At 40.8% G+C, this 22,559-nt stretch overlaps 1 long non-coding RNA gene and 1 pseudogene across 2 annotated transcripts; one reads left to right on the forward strand and one right to left on the reverse strand.

The window, feature by feature from the left end:
- The first annotated feature begins 8,402 nt into the window (after positions 1–8,402).
- LOC110017267 (uncharacterized) lies at positions 8,403–13,249 on the forward strand. The gene is made up of 4 exons (XR_002292625.2): positions 8,403–8,539; positions 9,144–9,245; positions 9,342–9,553; positions 11,630–13,249. It is a non-coding gene; the product is annotated as an uncharacterized LOC110017267 (long non-coding RNA).
- On the reverse strand, positions 10,334–13,033 carry LOC101159540 (vascular cell adhesion protein 1-like; annotated as a pseudogene). Its single transcript, XR_013652014.1, has 9 exons — positions 12,937–13,033; positions 12,690–12,779; positions 12,222–12,551; positions 11,457–11,759; positions 11,120–11,383; positions 10,894–10,978; positions 10,767–10,803; positions 10,661–10,696; positions 10,334–10,532 (listed from the first exon to the last, which is right to left on the reverse strand). The product of XR_013652014.1 is annotated as a vascular cell adhesion protein 1-like (transcript).
- Positions 13,250–22,559: the final 9,310 nt, after the last annotated feature.

Below are 22,559 nucleotides of genomic sequence, written 5' to 3' on the forward strand. Positions count from 1 at the left end.
CTTCTAAAATGGATGGTGGAATGTGAAAAGAAGGAGGAGGAGCGCCCAGCCACCCCCACACCCAGACCCCCGCCGCAGCAGCAGCGGCAGCCGGAATTCCCCCAACGCCACACGGGAACAGGCAGGGAACAACCGCCCCCCGGGCGACCAAGACCGCCACCCAGGCCAGGGACAGCAGGACCGCCGCGAGGCCCCCAGAGCCAGAGAGCAGGGAGGCGCGGAGGGAAAGAGAACGCCGCCCCAGCCCAGCCAGGAAAGCAGCCCCCCCGCCGCGCCGGAAGAGCCCAACGCAGGGCCCCACCGGAGAAAGACGCCCACAGCCCCAGACGAGCACCCCACCACCACCCAGGAGTTCCGGGCATCCCCCCGCCCCAACCCCAGGTACGAGCCAGGACCCCCCAAGGGAGACCCGCTCCGCACTCCAGGCAGCCACCCACCCGGCCCACGGTTGGTCCAGGGAGGAGCAAGGCAGGGGCCCGCCGCCCCCGCCCAGGAGGGGGGAACCCCGGGGAAAAAAGGGGTGGCCCACAAGGGGTGTTATAAATATGGCCCGACCAGGCTCGGCCATGTTGGAAGTTTGGCGGGGCCCAGCGCTCAGGGGCAAGGACCAGGACCCACCCCCCAGGGACACGAACACCCCCGGCTCAGGTGTAATATGAACCCCCCCACCGTGCGGAGAGAGCACCGCCGGGCCCAGGGAGCCGGCACCCAAGGGACACGGCCGCCATCGCCAAGAGGCCCGCACCCCCCACCAGGGAAGGGGTAGGGGACAGATGGACCCAGGTCCCACCTTCCTTGCAAAATGTGTGTGCGTGTATGTGTGTTTGAGAGGGTGTGTGTGTGCATGTGTGTGTGTTTATGTTGGAATGTATATATTGAAGGGGGAGGGGTGTGTGTACTAAGGGGGGTGCAGTTAAAATTGGCGAGTAGGGCACTAAGGGGACATCTCCTGATTACTCACAGTGATGTCCCCTCACCCTCCCCACCAAGGGGCCCTAAATGTCTAAGGTGCGGTTAAAATTGGCGGGTAGGGTGCCAGGAGGACATCTGCTGCTTGCTTGCAGTGATGTCCAAGCACCCCCCCCTACCAAGGACCCTACATGTCTAAGGTGCAAATAAAACCGAAAGAGGGGGGGCCCACTCCATACGGCAACCATAGGAGGAGGGCCACTGCCAAGTAGCCCCCCCCCCCCAAGGTGCATCGCAGGCTAGACCCCCCACCCCCTCACCCTAATATGAGGTTATATGAGGAAGGGGGTAAGTTGGGGACAGCTGGTAGACTGTCCCCCGGTGGTCAAACAGCTGTCCCCCAGCCCCCCCCCCAGCAAAGGGGCCAGGGCCACCCAGCCCAGGGGCCACACCCCCGGAGGCGCCGACACCCCAGGCCCGGCACCACCCACCCCACACAGAGAGAGAGGAGCCAGAAAGCGTCACCCCCCACGGAGCAAGCCCAGGCCCCCACCCCCAGACGCCGGCCCTAGAGGAGCTCTGGTCAGGCCTTGACGGGACCGAGGAGACCAACCGGCCGAGGCAACCACTGATTGCCTCAGCGGAGACCCCGACCCGTTAGCCCCCCCGACCCGTACCAGTAATGGGCCCCCCCTCCCCCCCAGAACGCCCCCCCCACAGGACAGGGCCGACAAGCCCCCCACCCCACCCCACCCCAGACCCCGCAGCCGAAGCGGATGACACCCAGAGCGACCGGGGGCCCCGAGAGGGTTGTCCCGTCCCGTCCCAGAGCCAGGGAAGGGCCGATCCCAGCCCCAGGTGCAGATGGGCAGCCCATCCGGCGCCGCTTTGTCTGGTTTTAGAAGAAGAATTATGTTGGCTGAGTTCATGTTAGATGGCATTGATTGGCTCTCATTTAATAGATGTGACCGTTTTATAAAATGTTGGTGCCAGTTGTTCCCAGAATTCTTTATAAAACTCAGCAGGAAAGCCGTCAGGCCCTGGTGCTTTACCATTGGGCATAAGTAACAGAGCTTCATGAAGTTCAGACAGCGAGAGCGGAGAATCTAAGTTTGTGATTTGATCCTCATTTAGCCTGGGTAGGTTTACATTATTAAGAAATGAGTCAATACTTTGCTCTGACGGATTGATCTGCGGTGTGTACAAGTTTTTATAAAAGTTTTCAAATGCGTTATTAATCTTGACCGGGTCATGAGTGACATTTCCTGTTTGGTCCGTAATTGAGGTGATTGATGATTTTTTCTCTATTAATTTTAAGCTGATTAGCCAGAAATTTGCCAGATTTATTAGAGTTTTCAAATCTTTCAAGTCGTAGCCTTTGTATTTGAAATTGTGTTCGTTTATTAATGATGTCATTTAACTGCAGCTTTAAATTTTTCAGATCTCCCAGAATGTGTTCCTGTGCAGAAGCAGCATAAGCAGTCTCTAGGGTTTTGATTTTATTTTCTAATTCTAATAAATCTGCTTTCTCTTTGCGTTTTTTGTGCGTTGAATAAGAAATGATTTTCCCTCTCATGACTGCCTTTGCTGTTTCCCAAAGAACGCACGGTGGGATGTCTGGAGTATTGTTGAAGTCTAAGAAGGTTGCCCACTCTTTTTTAAAGAATTCAAGAAATTCCTGGTCCTTTAACAGAGACGTATTAAACCTCCAGGTTGTACCAGAGGGTGTGGATTTTTCCCTAGAAATGTTTACAGAGACTGGTGCATGATCACTGATAATAATTGGATGGATATTGGAGCTTTGAATATTTTTCAAAAGAGAGTTACTGATTAATAAATAGTCTAAACGGGAGTGTGAATGGTGAACTGGAGAGAAAAAGGTGAACCCTTTAGTGTTTGGGTGACATGAGCGCCACGCGTCGCAGAGACCCAAATCATTCATGTACTGCTTTAGAATACTTGCAGACCGCCATGTACGCTGATTTGCTGCTGTGCTGAGTCTGTCAAGTTCAGGGTCCAAAACAAGGTTGACGTCTCCTCCTCTAATGATTTTCTTCCTCTTCCTTCTTCCACTTCCTCATTCTTGACCGCGTTCTTGATTCGTGTGCGGGGTGAACGTAGAATCTGATTTTCCTTTTTTGGGTTTTTATGTTGACCTGACGTCATTTAACTTGAAATGAATAATGTTTGTCATATAATTATATTCAGCTGTAAATGAGATATACTGTCATGGCGCCTCTGTCAGCCCCGCCCCTCTGCTCTGCTCCTGACTCCACCAGCTGTGACCAATTCATCCTCATCAAATCTGCCTTCTTAAGGAGACCCAGCTCCACAACTCATCGCCAGATCGTTACCCCTTATGGTGACTAACCTGGTCTCAGTCTCGCTCACGTTTATGCATCCTATGCTGATCTCGCAACTAACGTTATTATTCCTGTCTCAGGATTCCTGCTCTCGAGTGTCACCTGTGTGGAAGTCAGTTCGAGCCCACCTGCTGTTCTGGAAACATCACGCTCCGCTAGCCGCACTACTACCTCCAGCCACGCCTCAAGCTTCGCTCCTCTCTGGATCACATTCATGCTGTCTCCATCTTCCTGGAAGGAAAGAATAAAAATCCTTCCTTACTTCTCACCTACCTGTGTCCTCATTCTGGGTTCCAGCATCTGGGTCTGCCGCTCCTCCGAATCATGACATGTACACCTAAGTGATTTGAAAGTCATTCAGTTTTCATTTCATTTGATATTTATTTTACATGACAACAATTCCAGGATTTAGATTGTGGCTTTGATGTTTACCTGTGCTGAATCAGCGGTCCTTTTACTCCGTGCTATAGCAGAACAGAGGTGAGATTCATTTCTGCTCCTCTGGCAGAAGAGAGCCCTCCCAAGGGGGTCTTTATGAATCTGCTGTTGTGTATCCATTCATGGTAGGTTACGCCGTTATAGAACCAAAGGAGCGTTAACACTAAGACTCAAAGTGGTCAAACCACCTGATGTATACATCCTGTGAAACATGGAATGTTTGGAATGTATGTACTAAATGAATGGAATGTATTTACCGTGTTTATTTGAACTGTATATGGTGAAATTTGAGCACAGGTGATGGTGTGAGAAATGTTGAAATTATGCAATGTTTAAAAGTGAGCAGAAAATTATAAGAATAGTATTCATTTCTTTTCCTTTCCAATCGTGAAAATGTTCAATAATGTACAACAAACATGTAAACATATTTGACAATCAACTATTTTCATGAAAGGAGCAAATAAATAAATGAAATGAAATAAATGAAAACAGGAAAAATGGGAGGCTTATAACAGTTAATGAATCTACATGTGCTTGATTTTGTGGTTTTTATGTACCACAAGTAAAAATGTTGTGTCAAATCAGGGGTGTTAAAACTCCTTTTCACTGAGGGCCACATCAGCATAGTGGCTCCTCAAAGGGCCAGATATAACTTAAACATGTAACTAAATGTAATGAAACATAAATGTAACCACTCCTTAATGTTAAATAACTCTATTTATTTATTAGACCTTTTAAAGTTACAATTAGAGTTGCACAAAACAAGTTTCCTTGTTATTCCAGCATAAATCCTTTGAAATTTGATTCTGTTAGGTTACATTATGCGGACAGTGTTTAAGTCATAATGTATAGTTGCCCCAATCCCATATTTCAAGTCCAATTCCCCCTGTATATGAATAAATACACATCAATTTTTATTTTAAGAAATTAAAAACTTTTTTGCTCTCGCAGGCCACATAAAGTGACATGGCATGACACATTTGGCCCGCAGGCCTTAAGTTTGACACACGTTAAATGCTCTACAATGGATACGCACTTAAGAAAAGCAAGCAGTGATCAAACTGAATTCTTTCAAGGCAAAAGAGTAAAGAAAAGTGGGCCTCAGGAGAGCAGACCCAACTGAAGGCAAGTTAATTAGTTTGTTATGGAATATACAAATACAATTCTGTGTGCTGGACCATATGTCATGTATGTTTTCATTTTTGCGTTGACTTTTTTAATATCTGTGTGATCATGTGGCACATTCTTCCAAACAAGGCAACCAACGTGATTTTTTTCCTGCTCACTGCTTAAAATATGTGTCTAAATATGCTGCTTTTGAGGTCCATGACCTTTAGAACACACTCCCTCTCAAAAAATGTAATTTTCTGTTCCAACTGTGTTCTTCTTTGTGAAAAGCATTCTTGCAGAAATGCTCACAGAACATAAAAAGAAATCAACCAGAAAGGTGGTTAACAAAAGTCAGGAATAAAAACGCACAACATCGTCTCAACATTGTCTGTCTCTGCAGTGGCAGACATGTTTTGTTGTTACCCATTCATGCTGCACCCATTCCACCTCTGAACCCCCCCAAGAGGCAGATTGGAGACAGAAAGAAAAATATGTTGTTGCATAATGGGCCATGTGTAGTGCACACTGAGGCATAAAATAGACACAACTGAAGGGAATGGCACTTAAAAGAAGCTAATGACGCCAAGCTCCCAATATATGGGCCTACTGTAACTGGCAGGTTGGATTGATGTAGATGACTCAAAGAGTGATGTGTCTTCTTCGAAAAATATTTTCTGCAACATTTCTTGACCAATTGTACATGGGAGGAAATAAGTATTTGAGCCCTTGCTGACTTTTTCAGGTTTGCCCCCTTCAAAAGAAACTGACAGTCTGTCATCCTAATGGTAGGTTCAATTAAACAGTGAGGGATAGAAAATCACACAAAAAAATCTAAAAACTGACTTAAAAAAAAGTGTATACGTTTATTTGTATTTCACTGAGGGAAATAAGTATTTGAACGTTCTTGCTTGAAAGATTTAGTACTTTGTAGCAAAACCCTTATGGTAAATGGTAAATGGCATATACTTATATAGCGCTTTTCTACCATGTTCGAAGGCCCAAAGTGCTTTACAGTCACAGTCCCATTCACCCATGCACACAGACACTCACACATTGTCTTTCACATAGGTCAGATGTTTCTTGTAGTTGATGATCTGTTTTCTGCACATATCAGGTGGAATTTTGGTCCACTCTTCTGTAAAAATTATTTCTAAATCATAAAGATTTAGTGACTGTTGTTTGGCAACTCCGAGCTCCATCTCGCTCCATAGATTTTCTATTGAATTGAGATTTGGAGGTTGGTTGGGCCACTCCATGACCTTGATCCTGCCTCTTCTTCAGTCATTCCTTGGTTGTCTTGGGTTTATGTTTCGGGTCATTATCCCGTTAGAAGATCCTTTCATGACATATTTTAAACTTCCTGGCTCAAGGAGAGGGAGGTTCTCACTCAGGATTTGATGGTACACGGCTCTGCCCATCCTCCCGTCCACACATGAAGTAGCCCTGTGCAAAAAAAAAAACACCTCCAAAGCATAATTCCTCCGCCCCCATGCTTTACAGTGGGGATGGTGTTCTTGGGGTCATAGGGAGCATTTCTCTTCCTCTGGGTTGATTTGATGCCAAATCTGACCACAGCACGTTCTCCTAATTTCTCTCTAAATCATAAAGGTATTTGTTTGCTAACTTCAGGCGGGTCTGAACATGTGTCTTCTTTAGCAGGGGAACTTTGTGATCCATTGTGGTGTAAAATATTACCAATGGTTTTTCTTGGTGACTGTGGTTCCAGCTGCTTTGAGATCATCAACTCAGTCCTGCCGTGTTATTTTAGGCTGATTTCTCTCTGTTCTCATCATCATGGAGCCCCAGACCTAAAGGTGGACGGATGGTCATGATGCAATTCTTATATTTTGACACCAATAGGTGTCACCTTAACTTCCAGCTTCTTGCTGATGGTTTTGTATTCCATTCCTGAGCAGGTCTACAATCTTCTCCCTTAAATCTACTAAAAGATCTTTAGTCTTTCCATGTTGGAGAGTTTGGATTCTGATTCTGACTGATTCTGTGGACAGGTGAGTTTTATAAAGGTGATTCATTCAAACAGGGTTTTTTAATTCAGGTGACAGGTTTATTAGGAGACTTTAACTGGTCTGTGTGAACCAAAACTCTTGAGGCTAACAAGGGGATCAAACACTTATTTCATTCATTGAAATGCAAATACATTCAAATTAATTATTTTGTTTTCTTTGCAATTTTCTTTCCCTCACTGTTCAAATCTCAACGCACATATAACAGGTAGACAACAGATTGGAGTTCACATATGAGGGGTTTTAAAGCTCAGACATTCTCAAAATAGAATAAAAGTAAATTTAATTAGAATTTGGATGCTACTTTAGCTTCAGCTACAACAAAAGAGGCTGACGTTTCATCTCATTGAAGGTGGATTTCTCACAAAGCTATAAAACGACAATTCAGCGTAAAAGTAAAAAATAGAGAGGTTTTATGCTGCGATGAAGATCCTGTCAAATTTATTTGAAAAAACAGACCAGGTTTATTAGCATCAAGTAAGTAGATCTAAGGAATGAATTCATTGAACACACTTTCTATCCAAGTATAATACCTAAAGTCCCACTTTCCTCAAACTATATGTTCCTACTTTACCTTATATCTAAATACAGAACTTATCTGTTGGTCTAAAAATTGGCTGATGCACGTGCTATAAAGAAATATTTTCAGATTTCCAACTAGAGTTAAATCTCCCACTGAGCAACACATTGACAGGGAGGGTGCTGATGTCAAGAACAGGACTAATAACCTCATGGTTAGCACACAACTGCTCTGCCCCTGTAGCTACATCTCCCATAATTACTCCATGAATTCCATGTCCACCTGACATTTGACGACTGAATCAAAAAGTGCAGTTTCAGGGGTGAGACAAAGATGAACAAGGTTGATAAGCAGCTAAAATAATCCCAGAATTTTGAAAAGAAAAGGTGTTTTGTGGAAGAAAATACAGAGAGTTGATTTATACTAGATTTTGGTTTGCCAACCACCAGCTCACAGCCCGCTTTAAACAACCAGAACTGTGTGGTTGGCTTCTTCAACGAAATAGTGGGCGAGTCCCATACCTGAAAGCACTCTCTGTAAAACTCCAGCCGGCTCTCATTCCTCACAAATTGTTTTTTATGAAGTCACTAAAGGGCCTGCGGTAAAGTTGTTGTCAGAGGGCCTCGTTGCTCTGCGCCCCACCTTTTCTAATCCTGTTTCAGGCTCTTGTAACATTTCATCTTAACATCCAGTGATAGAGAGGCATTTGGTTCTGAATCAAAATAAACTTTAAATGGTGCAGATCAATGCTGCTCTTTTTCAAAGCAGTGAAAATTGTGTGTATTTTTGTGACTTTGGCATGTTCTTGTGGCATTTTTTTCATGATGGATGACATATAAATAAAAAAATTAGGCTTTAAAATGTGTTTCTGAAAATTGTATTCTTTCAAATTGTGAATCAGGAGCAGAACAAGAGCTTATTTGTGACATAAAAAATATGCTGAGCATGTTACAAACGCCCTTTTCTACGAACTTATTGAGCTTCCGAGCCAATGAGAGGAGGAGAAAGGTGCTCAAAAGAGACCTGGGAGGTGTTTTTGGGGACTTGTTTTTTGTCTGAGTGCAGATGGCATGCTGTCTGTAACAAGATCCCCTGGGTGGTTATATGTGAAGGGAACAGGTGTTTGTAGTGTGCGTGTGTGCTTTTGGAAAGAAACAATGGGAGACAACAGCTAGGTGAGTTTTCATAGAAAAGGCAGATTAAAATCTGTAGTATTTTGGAAGCTTATATTCAAAAACATGGTTTTGGTCAAAATGCTGCACTATCTCCACACAAGAAATTGATGAATGCCTGATTCCAAATTTGCATTGAAAGGAATATATTTTACTCCACATCTTTCAAACCAGGAATACTGAAACTTGGATAGAAAACTGGACAATTGAACCCACAACCCATTGTCTGAAGCAAAAATTAATAATTGTTATGAAGTCATAATGAGGCTGCACTTTGGTATAGTTATATATATAGTTATAGTTGGTTAGTGCTGTCAACTCAGTAAGAAGGGCCTGGTTCAAATCCCAGCCGGGTCCTTTCTGAGGGGAGTTTGCATGTTCTCCCTGTGCATGTGTGGGTTTTCTCCAGGCACTCCAGCTTTCTCCCACAGTTCAAAAACCTGCTTCTTAGGTTAAGTGGTAAATTGTCCATAAGTGTAGAAATGTGTGTGTTTGTGTGTGACCCTGCATTAGGCTGGCAACCTCTTCATCAATATTGGCTAGGGTTAGGGTTAGGGTTGTTACTTTTCATGAATCTAATTTGATGTTTTGATTTCCTGGTGCTGAGGGGAGAACTGTGACTGCTGCTGGAACCATCAAGGCAGGACTAATACAAGAATTTGTTGGGAGTGGATAACTGAATCCAAGTGCAGACACAAACTGGTAGAAGGTAAGTTATTTGGGCTGGCTGGCTGGCTATGCAAAAGTTATTTCAGTTGCTCTTGTGTGTAAAGGATTGTTCAAAGCCAAGGACTTGTTACCACAGGGTGAACAATAATCTGGCGCTGGCTGGAGGTCCTCCTCAGGAATAAATAGAGTCTGTGATGGCCAGCAAGTGTGGAGGTGCTGATTGTGGAGATGAGCAGCAGGTGTTGTGACCCAGGAGGAGGCATGCTCAACAGAACCACAACAGAATGCATGCCAGTCAGCAGAGGCCTCATACTCTGCAGGTGGCTAACTGGACTTTACCATTGCCCGGTGGGGAAAAAACTCTATTTGTAATGAAAATTGATTTGCTTTAAAATGTAGTAAATTTTCATTAATTAATTTATATTTGTGAGGTAATTTGCTATAATTTTTGTGTGTTTACAGTATTTTGTAGCTGGTCTTACTCTTTTACAGTTTCCTCTTTTGTGTCTAGTGGTCTGCTCAGCCACTGCATTTGTTCTGCTTGTGTTTGCAATTAGGTACAGTAGGTCAGGTCAATTAAGTTTGTTAGTCTGTTCAGTTCGAAAAAAGTTGTCCTACGTAAAATTACTTCTTTCTAATTTTTGTTGTTATTTCAACCTTGTTTGTCTCGTTCATCTGGATGTCTTTTAAAAATACATTTTATGAGTTTTGATGTTACTCATACTGTTCTGGTCTTGTTCGGTCCACCACAAAGTCACTTTTAAACATTCCTCTGGACTAAAAGCTTCTGAAGCGTTCAATTATCAAAGAAAAGGTCCATTCTTTTTCAGTCTTTTTTGGGTAAGTGAGCAACATTTCTGCTGTGTTGCATCATTTTTTTGTTTGTTACTATGTACTGTATTTAGTTTTTAAAGATGAACAAACATTTCCTCATGTGTCTCATGGGGTTTGGGCTTTGGCAGTTTGAGTGCAATCACACTAGGAGGATTTGGGAACTCTTTGGTATTACTCTTTTTATTGGAGTAAATTTTGAGAAGTAGTCACACTTTTTAATATTCCCATGGCCTAAAAATCTTCTGGAAATTTTACTTTTCTAAGAAGGTGACTATTCTGCGTAAATGAGCACAATTTCTGCTGTGTTGCATCATTTTTTATGCGATCCATTTAGTCATAAAGAAAACACTTTTATCCAAATTGTTTTTAATCCATCTTTTGGAAAGTTTGGGATTTGAACTAGATGACTGGCAGACTGCCCTCAACCCAGCCTCTTCATGCCTTCAGATGTTTGGGTCTCCATCTCCACAGTCTCATAGTCTTCATTTGAGTCCTAAAAATGAAACGACAGGGAGATCTGCTGTGGTTTTATTGCAACACAAACTCTTCTGGAAGTAGACATGAACTTCTTATTCCCCTTAATAAACACCATCCAGATAACCATCTCAAATATGTTCTTACCTGTATTAAAGCAGCAGGAATGCAACCATGATGTTCCTAAAATATTAGAACAAATTTAAGTCAGCTGTTATTATTATATTACATTATTCTAAGCTGTTCAGTTCACCTTCTCATGTCTGCTGGAGAATCTGGTTTGAAACCAACTGAAAGAAAAGCAATGAGAGTTTTATCTGTGGTTTTCTGCAGGAGACCAGCTGATCTGAACCATTACAGGACTGGAGAATCGGTCTCACCACTCAAAAATGATAATTGCTGCAAAAAGCATTAAGATCCCCAGAATCTTCAATGAAACATAGAAAACCCCGAACTGCTTATTATCTGTAATGAGACATGAAGGTTTATTTAAACTAAAGTCCAGCTTATTGAAGTTTTTCCAGAATAAGCTCATGTCACCTGACTCCTGCAATCTAGTATCAACATTCAGAGTGTAAAAGCTCTAAAAACAGCTTTTCCATTTACCTCCAACAATCAGATCAATCTTTGGAGACGTCTGGTTCCCCATATCATTTGTAGCCACACAGTAATAAACTCCTCCTCCCTCTGTTGCATTCAGGCTGTAAGATTCTCCTTCAGCTACTTTCACGTCTCCATCTTTGCTGCTCCTGAACCAGATGAAGTTGCTGACAGCAGGCTTGGCTCTGCTGGAACAGGTCATTGTCACCCAGCTACCTGCTGACACTAAACCTGATGGACTGATGGATGCTGAGGTCTTCTTAGGAGCATCTGAGGAAAATGTGACACAGAAACTTTATTCATCAGAAGCAGCTGAAGTGTGATGTGCTGACAGATCACTTACATGAAACACTGAGAGTCATGTGTGTCTCTGCTGTCTTTGGTGGTCCTCCATTCACAGGATATCTGGCAGAACAGATGATGATCGATCCATCATGAGTGTCTGACAGAGTGATGTTCTTTTGGATTTTAGTCGTAAAGCTTCCATCTGTGTTTTTCTCTGTTTGTCTCTGAAAGTCTGGTTGGAGATTCCAGGTGAGTTCAGGAGGGGAGTGAGGACAGGGAGTGGGAGCCGAGCAGGTGATGGAGACAGACGCCCCCTCCTTCAGACCATCTGGGATTTCAATGCTGGGACTCTGAGGAGAATCTGTGCTTCCACATCAGACAAGAAGGGTATAAAGAAATAAAATCATTGATGACCTCCAGATGGGTAAAAAGCTAAAAAGTGAATTTAATAAAAGCTGTTGAACTTTCTTAAAACTATGCTCTAAGAGACATTTTCAAGTTTCAGACTGACAACCAGGAAACGTTTGCAGCAACTTTACAGTTTGTATCAGAAGAAAGTGAAGCCATAAATCTCCAACATTGAACTTTTAGACAAATATTTCAGACTTTGAAACACTGAAGTTTGACTTTTCACTAAGCTGTAAACTGCAATTATTACAATTAAGATAATAGTTTTCCTAAACCTTTCAGTCAATAAATAAGTGAGGAGTTCTGCAAAGTTTCCCACTTTTGTTCTAAATTACTGAAATAAATTACTAATTTGATGATATTCTGATGTACAGAGGCACAGTTGTGGATCTATTTAATAAAAAAATTGTCTTACCATTGACTGTAACGTCAACAGGATCACACACAGCTATATTGCTGAGCGGCCCCTGCATGATTTTAAAATAAAACTTTTTTGAATGCTCTTTGGTCAAATTAGAAATTAGGGTGGTGCAATTTTTCTGCTTCAGATTTTCTGTAATTAAAAGTGGTGGGTGGAGCATCCTTCTCTCTAAATATTTTGTTTCTTTTATCTACGCTCCAAAGGGTTCCCCGATGTTTGTTTCTGGTTGAGCTTTGATGCTGCATGGGATTAATAAACAGGATCCAATCAGAGCTTCCAGCTTCTTTGGTGCAGAGATGAGAAGATCACATTCAGCCAAAACTCCTAACAGAATGGAGATAATGTGGATGAAAACCAGCTGAAAGCTCCTGAGTCATAAACGGAAGTGAAGCTTCAAAATGAAACATTTGAAAGCAGAAGAGATTGAAAAATGTCTGCAGATAAAAGAGAATAAACTCTGACCTGGAAGGAAGAAGAGACTCAGGAACATGTTGACTGTCAGCACCTTCACAGATGGAGCTGCCAGCAAACTCCTACATTCATCCTTCATCTCTGTGGAAATTAGATGAAAAGGTTATTTTTTGTTAATTACATAAAAACACATTTGCGTTTCCTCACCAAATTATTTTTTGATATACTATTGATACAAATTGTGTTTTTCTTAAAAAAATAATCTTAATCCAGATATTAACACAGAAATCATTCTCACCTTGTAGATCAGTTGATCGGCTCATAGAAAAAATTCTCATAAAAAGAAAGCAGAAGTCTAACATGTCTCTTAAAGAAATAAATCATTTCCGCTCAGAACATGAAAGAGGAAGCAAAAATGTTTGCACCATTTTGTCTTTGTCAAGATTTTATTGGTTCATGTAATTTCAAAGAAAACTATACTCTGCAACTGTCTGCTTCAGCTTTAACACAATAGTACACATCTGGTAAAACAATTGTAGTGTGTGTTCCAATGCCAAGTATAAGTGTTTCTTCAACAGAAGCAGATCAAATAAACCTAAGTGTTGAGAGCAGTATGCTTGTCAGGTAATACTTTTTTATTCTAATTTCTTCCCAAACATGGTGCTCTGTGCAGATTAATGTTAAGATTCTCAAAGAGGAACCACAGTCCTGCTCCTGACCAAGAGTGTAGCTTCTATGCTCAACCATGATGTGGGAGACCTCTATGGGCTCTGAGTGACATTTCAAAGTCACTTCTCTCTTTTTTCATTCTCATTTTACGTCATTTATTGATCATGTGTTGAACATAACTAATTTTATTTTTCCCCATAATTGCTAATATCTTATCTTTGAGGTAATAGTTCCTTTATATATATTTATATATATATATATATATATATATTTTTTTTAATCTGGTCCAATGATAGTATCACTCCATTTTTTAAACTGAGGATTTTTACTACACAGAAACAAGACTTAGATCCACTGTTGGTAGTAGCAGTTATATATTCATTCATTTTTTTTGAATGAATGAATGAGTTATATATTGGATTTCCTAAAAGAATCTTATCTTAAACCAAAAATTTTTACTCTACATTTTTCCAAGAATTCACTTTTCTAGTTTTCCTTAAAAAATAAAAAAATATATTTTCCTTCTATAATGCCTTAGTTAAATTTGTTTTTATGTTTGATGTAGTTAGTTAGAAATTCACCAATGAGTTGTGGGCGGGATGGAGTTGTTGGCATGGAGAAACCGCGCCCCCTTCCCCTACTCCTCTGGCTCCTCCCTATTGCTCCAATTGTAGGGGCACTTGGAGCTGTAGTGGAGTCCGATCATGTTTTTTTAGGGGGAAGCTGTAGGGATTTAGGGCTGGGAGGGTGATCAGCTTCACATTTCTTTTTACATTGGGGTAATGCAGGACTCCTCATTTACTGTGCTGGGGAAAATCTTTGCCAGGTGTGTAATCCTGATCCTCTAGCAGTTGACAAGTCCTGGGCTAGATGTTAGTGGTAAATGAGTGCATGGGCCCACCGTGCTTGGTGGTGGGTCGCGTGGGGTCGGGGAAGAGCTGCACCGGGCTCAGTGGCAGGTAGCTTGGTGGTCGGCTGCACCGGGCTCAGTGAAGGTTGACACCTGTTATCACCCAGTGTGGCAGACACATGCAGAGCAGACAAAGACAGACTGAGGAGACGCGACAAACAGATGATTGACTTTCACCAAGCGTTGGAATGACAACAGACTGTGGAATCAATGACAAGCCTGCAGCAGGGCTGAACTGGTGCTGTCCTACGTTGCCAAAGTGTTTCACCATTCCTCATCAAAACTTGCAAGTTTCGTCTAATCATACTTTAATTTGCTGAAATGAGATCTAACAAAACAGATTTAAAGTTTTAAATGACTGAGATGCTTGAACCAGATTTCCTGTTGAAATTCTTGTTTCTTTGTTCATTATGCTCTTGTACCAGCAGGTGTCAGTGTTTGTTTGGGGATAGTCAGTGGTTGATCAGTGTCAGAGGTGAGCCTCTCAGACTGAGCTTCCCACACATGGTCCCTTCAGAAAAAGGAAGATGAGGCTCGAAACACTGATGGATCTGAAACTCTGCAAGTCTCAGCTTGTTGGGTTTCCCTTGTGTAAAACTAGCAGCCGATACCAACCGTGACAAGGAAGGACTACATTTGGTTAGATTGTCTGTTTGAATCAAACTGCTAGTTGGGAAAGTCAGGTGTTTCCCTCTCACATTGTCCTTCTGCTGAAATACTAAAGAAAACATAGCTGGGTTTTTGTCCTTGCACTTTTGTTTTTCATTAAAATTGTGCTAAAATAGTTAACAGCAGGAGATAAAAATGTTTAGTTGTTATTTAATTTAAGATTAAGGAATACAGCTATTAGCACTTAAAGGTTTGGCCTTCTGATAGAAAAGAGTGAAAACAGTATCATATTTCATTTTTATGTGTCATTTCTGACTGTTTCTGGGTCCTGCTGCTTAATTATAGTTACTCTGCAAAAAAAAAGATTGCTAGTTTGCCCCCTTTCCCCCACACCTATAGATATGTGTATCAGTTTCAGAGAGGATTTTAAATTGAAATTTCATCAATTTTCAGATCAGTGAATGGATTCATGTCATAAAGTTAGCAAATGCTTCATGATTTAGCAGAACAGAACGGTGCCGCTGCTTTCTTTACAGTGCGTTCCAAGATATTATGCAAATTGTGAAAAAAAAAAGAGGAATTTTTCGTTTTTTAATTAAACTCATGGATGATATTTGGTCTCTGGCCTCTTCGGATCACTGAAACCAATCTCAGACCCCTGTGATAATTAGTTTGCAGGTGAATTCAATTAAAGGAAAAACTACTAAAGAAGGATGTTCCACATTATTAAGCAGGCCAACATTTTCCAGCAATATAAAGGATCGCTGCTGCTGAAAAGTGAGAAACAGTTAAATGCCTTGGACTACGTAAGAAAACATTGGATCATATTTCACAAAACCTTAAGCAATCACTGTACTATGAAGAGATTTGTGGCGGATTCAGTGCACACCCGGGTTTGTGGAGATAATGGCAGAATGGGGTTTCTGCTGGACAAATGCAGTGGCTTAAGAGAGCAGCTGCTTAAAAAACCATGACAAAGCAGCAAGCACATATTTGAAGCTGCTGGTGTCTCTGTAGTCTGCTGAACATCAAGGTGTAAGATCCTCCAGAGGCTTGCAGTTTTACGTAAACCTTCTACTCGCCCCCTCCTAAACAACACCCAGACAGAAATGGCTGCAGTGGGCCCAGACATGTATAAAGACTCATTTTCAAACAGTCTTGTTCGCTGAGACAACCCTAGATGGTCCAGATGGATGTAGTAGTGGGTGGTTGGTAGATGGCCATGTCCCAACAAGGCTGCAATGTCAGCAAATAGGTGGCGGAGTCATGTTTTGGGCTGGAGTTAATGGGAGAGAGAGCTGATTGGCCCCTTTAGGGTCCCTGAAGTTATCTCTTATGTTTGATAAATAATTTTTCCAAAAATATGAATTTTCTCCTGATATAGCAAGGAAACAGCATGGAATTTGACTAAGAACAGGGTGTTGATGGCCTAGATCGGCTGGCATAGACAACACGGGGGTGAAGTTTGTTTCCATTCACAGCACTCTCATAGGTAATCCGATGTGCACAGCTGCCCGTTTGAATGTGGCAATGTAAAAAACAAGCTCCGGTTAGGATTTTAAAAACAGGGTGCTCAAACCCACCATATTTACCCACAAGACTATTTCCTATTTTCTAGAGACTCATTCGATGTCAGATTTGAGCTGTGCGACAATTTATTTTCTGTCTTTTCTGGTTGGTTTTAGTTAAACCACAGTTGATTAAATGATATCTTTATGACATGCAGTCACACAAAACTTATTTCACCCCCATTTTATTTAACTACTATTTATACCAATGATCCAATTTTTAGGCAATCTTATGGTTGTCCGAAAGGTCAACACAATTACCAACCTTTAAAAGGTTTAAAACCAAAGTAACAGGAGCCAAAATAAAGTCAACCCTTAACTGATTTTGAAAGCTAGGCATTCCAGTGTAAAACCTAACATTACAGTAAAAACCCATGTGGTTTGATAAATTTTCTTAACTTTATTGTTGGATTTTTTGGGGGGGAGGAAACTGAGCAAGGATGGATGTCAACGGTTCTCAATATTTATTATTGGAAGTCTCACTCCAATTATATTTTGATCTATTTTAAAAATGTTCCCAGTGGTATTTTACTTATTATTATGACATTTTTAACCAAAATGTAAAAAAGCTGTGTCGTTTTCTAGGACATAGTTTCTGCAGAGCGACAGGAGTTGATCAGAAACACGCCTCTGAGTTGTGGTGCGGAGGTCATTTCCCATCATCCCTGTATTCACACCAGGGGTCAGCAACATTTATGACATGAAGTGGCACATTAAACTTTTATCTGTTACAACGGGGCCATCATCAACTATAATGCGATCTCTGATACAAAGAAATACAAAAAACATTTCCATTATATCTGCAGCAGGTCAAATAGCTTTTTAAAACATATTTTGGCAATAACTCAAAAAACTGCTTTCAAGGAATATAGGTCAAAGTTGAAATAGTATTGCAACTATGTTTGTTTAAAACGGAAAAGTACTGCATATGTGGTTTGTCATACCTACAGCAATATAATTTGATATTTCCGAACAAAATACCATCAGTATTTCTAAGAACTTCACAACCATTACCGTGAAAAAAGGAAGTTACTTTTGGCTTATTCATTTCTTGCTACGTGATATGAGACAGGGTCTGAGTAACTTAATTAAGTTCATTCTGTGATGGAGCTTTTATTGCATGTAACATTTAATGATTTTACTTTTTTCTTAGTAAACTAATTATAGTCCTACATTTTCTGCGATTGGACAGCCTCATTCTTCATTATTGTCATCCTCAGTAAATGGAGTGGCAATCAGCTTTAATATTAACTTGTCTACATTTCATATTAATATTTGGAAGAATACATAGAAAGTCTGCGTGTAAGCTGGTTCAGACTTCACAGTGATTTGTAATGGTTTGCGTAGCAGTGGTCACGTGGCCATTGGCGTGGAATCGCCCTCGTGACTCTCTAGAATGTGATACCCGCTGGTAACGTCACGATTTTGATACCGGGAGTGCAATCACATGCAAATCGAGTCATTTAACTTGAATTTTATTTCAGGGATTAGAGAACGGGATGACTGAGGACATTTTTTCTGTCCAGAAAAAATGTCTTTGAAGACTGAAGATGATGAAAACTTAACTGAAGAGTTTTAGAAAAGAGACATGATAGAGAGAGAAAATAGAGCAAGTTACTGGAAAGATATGTCTTATATCTCATATCTTCTTGTAGCACTAGAAAATGCAATTTGCCCCCACCTTGGCTTTTTTATATCACCTGTTTGTGTTGCCAGCTTCTGTTTAGTGGACGAACAAACCACTGACTTCCTCATTTGTAACTCTGCGTTCACAGACGCAGCAAGTGTGCAAGTAGGATGTTGTTCATAAAAATAATATCACGTCATTTGAAAAACTATAAAGTCTGAAGTTTACCGGGAAGTTTGGATACGATGGTTGATCGCTGTGACGTATAAACCGGTCTTTATCTGACTTTGCTTGGCTATTATTCAACAAACTGAATTTATAACGTGATAAATGTCAGCCTCTGCGACGCCAAATGTTAGTCATAACGTGTGCAGCTCGCGGATCAGCTTGGCGCTTTCCCCTCTCGCGCACGCACGTGCCCACGTTCCAGCCGCAGACACGCGCTCATTTCACCCCACCTTTCATCTTACCCGCACGTTTCAAAACACAGGGGAATTATTACAGCGTGTTCATTTCACAAATTTAGACCGCCCGTTCATAAAGGCAGACACGGAAAAGCGGCAGTGTTTATATAGGTGGGCGGAGTCACAGTAATAACGCTGCGTGATTGGACCCTTTCCTTATGACCCTATATAGGGGGGGGGGGGGGGGGGAAGCTCAATATTTGAGGACATTGCCACTCAAACCCTTTCTTATGGAAGCAATTCTGTAGCATTAATAAAAAGCAAAGTCAAAACCAGAAATGCTTTTTCATTTTCAAAATGAAGCTGCATTTTTTGACTCAAAAATAAAATGAAAAAGTAATCCACCAAAATGCTTTTTCATTTCCTTCCTCAACACAGCTTATTCTGTCACTTAATTAAAATGATAATGAAAATGGTATTTGACATTTCATTTTCAAGACGTTCTCTGGTAAATGTGTAGCATAATTCATTTAGAAATGTCTAATTTGACATTTAAAATGGATTAATAGAAATGCTTTTTAATTTTCAAAATGAAGCTGCATTTTTTGACTCAAAATTAAAATGAAAAAGCAATATACCAAAGTGCTTTTTCATTTCCTTCCTCAACACAGCTTTTTCAGTCACTTAATTAAAATGATAAAGAAAATGGTATTTGACGTTTCATTTTAAAAAAGGTCCACGGTAAATGTGTAGCAAAATTCATTTAGAAATGTCTAATTTGACAATTAAAATGAATTAACAGAAATGCGTTTTAATTTTCAAAATGTAAGTGCATCAAATGACTCAAACTTCAAATGAAAAAGCAATATTTCAAAATGCTTTTTCATTTTATACTTAAAACCGCTTATTCTGTGTCATAATTAAAACGAAAATGCAAAGAGGGGATTGCATTTGCATTTTAACATCCACCCTGGGAAACTTGTAGCAATATTCATTTCTTAAAAGCATTAACAGAGGGGAGGCTGGGCGATGACATCACTGCTTTCTCCGTGTGTACAGCCGCTGTCGCTGAGAGACCTGGTGTGTCTGTGTTCGCATTGAGATCACCTAAAACCGGGTCCTGTTCACAAACCGCTGGACCTGGACTGCTCAAACCTGGATTCCTGGATCTTAATGCGAGAAATGCAGCAGAATGTTCCTTTATCTCCCTCGCGAATCAGAAGCTGTGAATCGCAAACCAACTTCTTCAGCGTCGTCTGACCGCACGGATTTAAAAACATATGATCGAGCAGAGCAGGCCCTTAATAATAATCATGACAGTAATAAAAGCACATTATGTAGATAGTCTCTTGCAGCTTCGCGCTGAGTGAGTGTTTTGGTCCAAGCAGCAAACATTTACCACGGTGAAATCTGCTATCTGTTGATGGGGCTCCAGCTGTCATCAAACAGCAAATTCAGCGCGAAGCTGCAAATAAATGTGTAAATATGTGGGAATCAGTCTTTATTTTGTTCTGGACACCACTGGAAACACAAATTCATATGATGGTTTCTCAGATCGTAGCAGCATTTCCGCCTTCAGCGATCGTCGGGAGCTTCGCGCTCCGCTGTGCGAAGGCAGCTGGCGGTCCGAAGAACAAAAGCTTGTCCGCGGTGCGTCAGGAGGAGGACTACTGCAGTAGGCGGACATGCAGCTACTTAGTCCTGAGAAGCTGTGGAAACTCATCAGAAGTTCACAACCAACTCAAAGCCGTCTTCTCTGCCGCTAACACAGTCTGCTCCTGGTGCGTGAGTGTGTGTCAGCGGCCGGACACACGGAGAAAGCAGTGACGTCATCGCCCAGCCTCCCCTCTGTTAATGCTTTTAAGAAATGAATATTGCTACAAGTTTCCCAGGGTGGATGTTAAAATGCAAATGCAATCCCCTCTTTGCATTTTCGTTTTAATTATGACACAGAATAAGCGGTTTTAAGTATAAAATGAAAAAGCATTTTGAAATATTGCTTTTTCATTTGAAGTTTGAGTCATTTGATGCACTTACATTTTGAAAATTAAAACGCATTTCTGTTAATTCATTTTAATTGTCAAATTAGACATTTCTAAATGAATTTTGCTACACATTTACCGTGGACCTTTTTTAAAATGAAACGTCAAATACCATTTTCTTTATCATTTTAATTAAGTGACTGAAAAAGCTGGGTTGAAGTATAAAATGATAAAGCACTTTGGTATATTGCTTTTTCTTTTAAATTTTGAGTCAAAAAATGCAGCTTCATTTTGAAAATTAAAAAGCATTTCTATTAATCTATTTTAAACGTCAAATTAAACATTTCTAAATGAATTATGCTCAACATTTACCAGAGAACGTCTTGAAAATGAAATGTCAAATACCATTTTAATTTTAATTTTATTTAAGTGACAGAATAAGCTGTGTTGAGGAAGAAAAAGAAAAAGCATTTTGGTGGATTGCTTTTTCATTATATTTTTGAGTCAAAAAATGCAGCTTCATTTTGAAAATAAAAAAGCATTTCTGGTTTTGACTTTGCTTTTTATTAATGCTACAGAATCGCTTCCATATAGTGCAGGGAGCTTTTGCTCTGCTAATTGTATATTTTATGTAACAACTACAAGCTTTTTCAAATGGCCTTTTATTTGTTTGCTCCGGATTCACAATTTGAATACAGAAATACTCAGAAGTTCAATTTTAATCTGAATTTTCTTTGAATATTCCCTCCATCATAAGAAAAAATCTACAAAAAACACAACAATCATGAGTTGATCTTTAATGTTTGATGTCAAAACCATAAACAGTTTACTTCTCAGCTTTGTAACAAAATGATTGAATATTATTATGGTTTTTTAGGTTATGCTTCTTTTTAAAAGCAGATCCAAGACGTGTTAAGTTTTTTTGAATTTGAAGAATCTATAGGCCCGTTCACACCGGGACGAATTTCGCCGGCGATTTTCGCCGACGTTTAACGCCTCGTGACTAAACAAAGGGCACCAATGAGAGTGTGCACACCGACGCGAAAAAACGCCACGCGTCAAAGCGTCACTTTTTAAAAAACGCCTCGGGTTCGTTTTTTTGTATCGACGCGTCGATCAATGAGAATGGCGCTTTTGCACACGTGTCTGGAGCTTCTGAAGTTACAGTAAAACACAACTTGGGGGCGCTCAAACACAAAACTGCCTTGTTGAGCACACATACCAGCGAAGAAGATAGACGCCAAGTAGCGTCTACACTGCCGCGAAGAAATAATGACGGACATTCTAAAATATCCCCGAACCAAGCACCAGTTGGAGCTACTGATGCTTGAAATATTCATGTTTTCTTTGTATTATTCTGACAAGCGCTAAAATACTTGCTCTCTTCTTCTGAGTAAAAAGCGACTTTAAGAAGCGTAAAGTTGCACAGCGCCACCTTGTGTACAGGAGTATTTCTGTTTACATTAAGCGCCATCTAATGTCAGGGAATGAGATTGCATGTTCGCTCGGCTCATCAACTACCCCTGGCTGCAGCCTGCAGAACTGCACAACATAGTGGAATGCTGGAACGCTGAGGAATGTGAACACGCTGTGGAATGTTAACCCCGCCCACATTGAGCCTGTCTTCTTCTTTGGTTTTACAAGTTTCAATGTGCAATATTGCCACCTACCGGTTTTTAAGGAGTTTTTCCTTACCGTGAAGGGGGGGGGGGGGGGTCTAAGGGCAGGAATATCAGTTTAGTTTAGTGTGTTTTGTTAAAGTTTAGTATTTTCCTAATGCATTCTTTGTATTCATGATCCTCTTTTTATTGTTTTTCATTGCGCTAAATAAAAATAAATAAATAATTGAATTGGAGAATTTATACAGTGATTCCTGTCTTCTTATGCCTTTTACAAGTTTCCATGTGCATGTATAAGGGAGTTAATAAATTCTGTCTGGCCTCACAGACTCAAAAAAATAACTCATTGGATGAACTCAATTTAAATGTTTTGTCAGGATTTACATCCAATAAATATGAGTAACCCAACCTCAAAGAAAATTCTTCCATGTAACGAAATATAATCGAGTTAATCGAACTCAGTTTTATCAAGAAAGGCAAAGGAAAAAAAAAACAAGCAACAGCGGTTTATTCAGACTCAGAACCTCTGAGTT

Source organism: Oryzias latipes, chromosome 20 (genome assembly GCF_053564925.1).
Source record: "Oryzias latipes strain Hd-rR chromosome 20, Olatipes_Hd-rR_3.1".
Classification (NCBI taxonomy): domain Eukaryota; kingdom Metazoa; phylum Chordata; class Actinopteri; order Beloniformes; family Adrianichthyidae; genus Oryzias; species Oryzias latipes.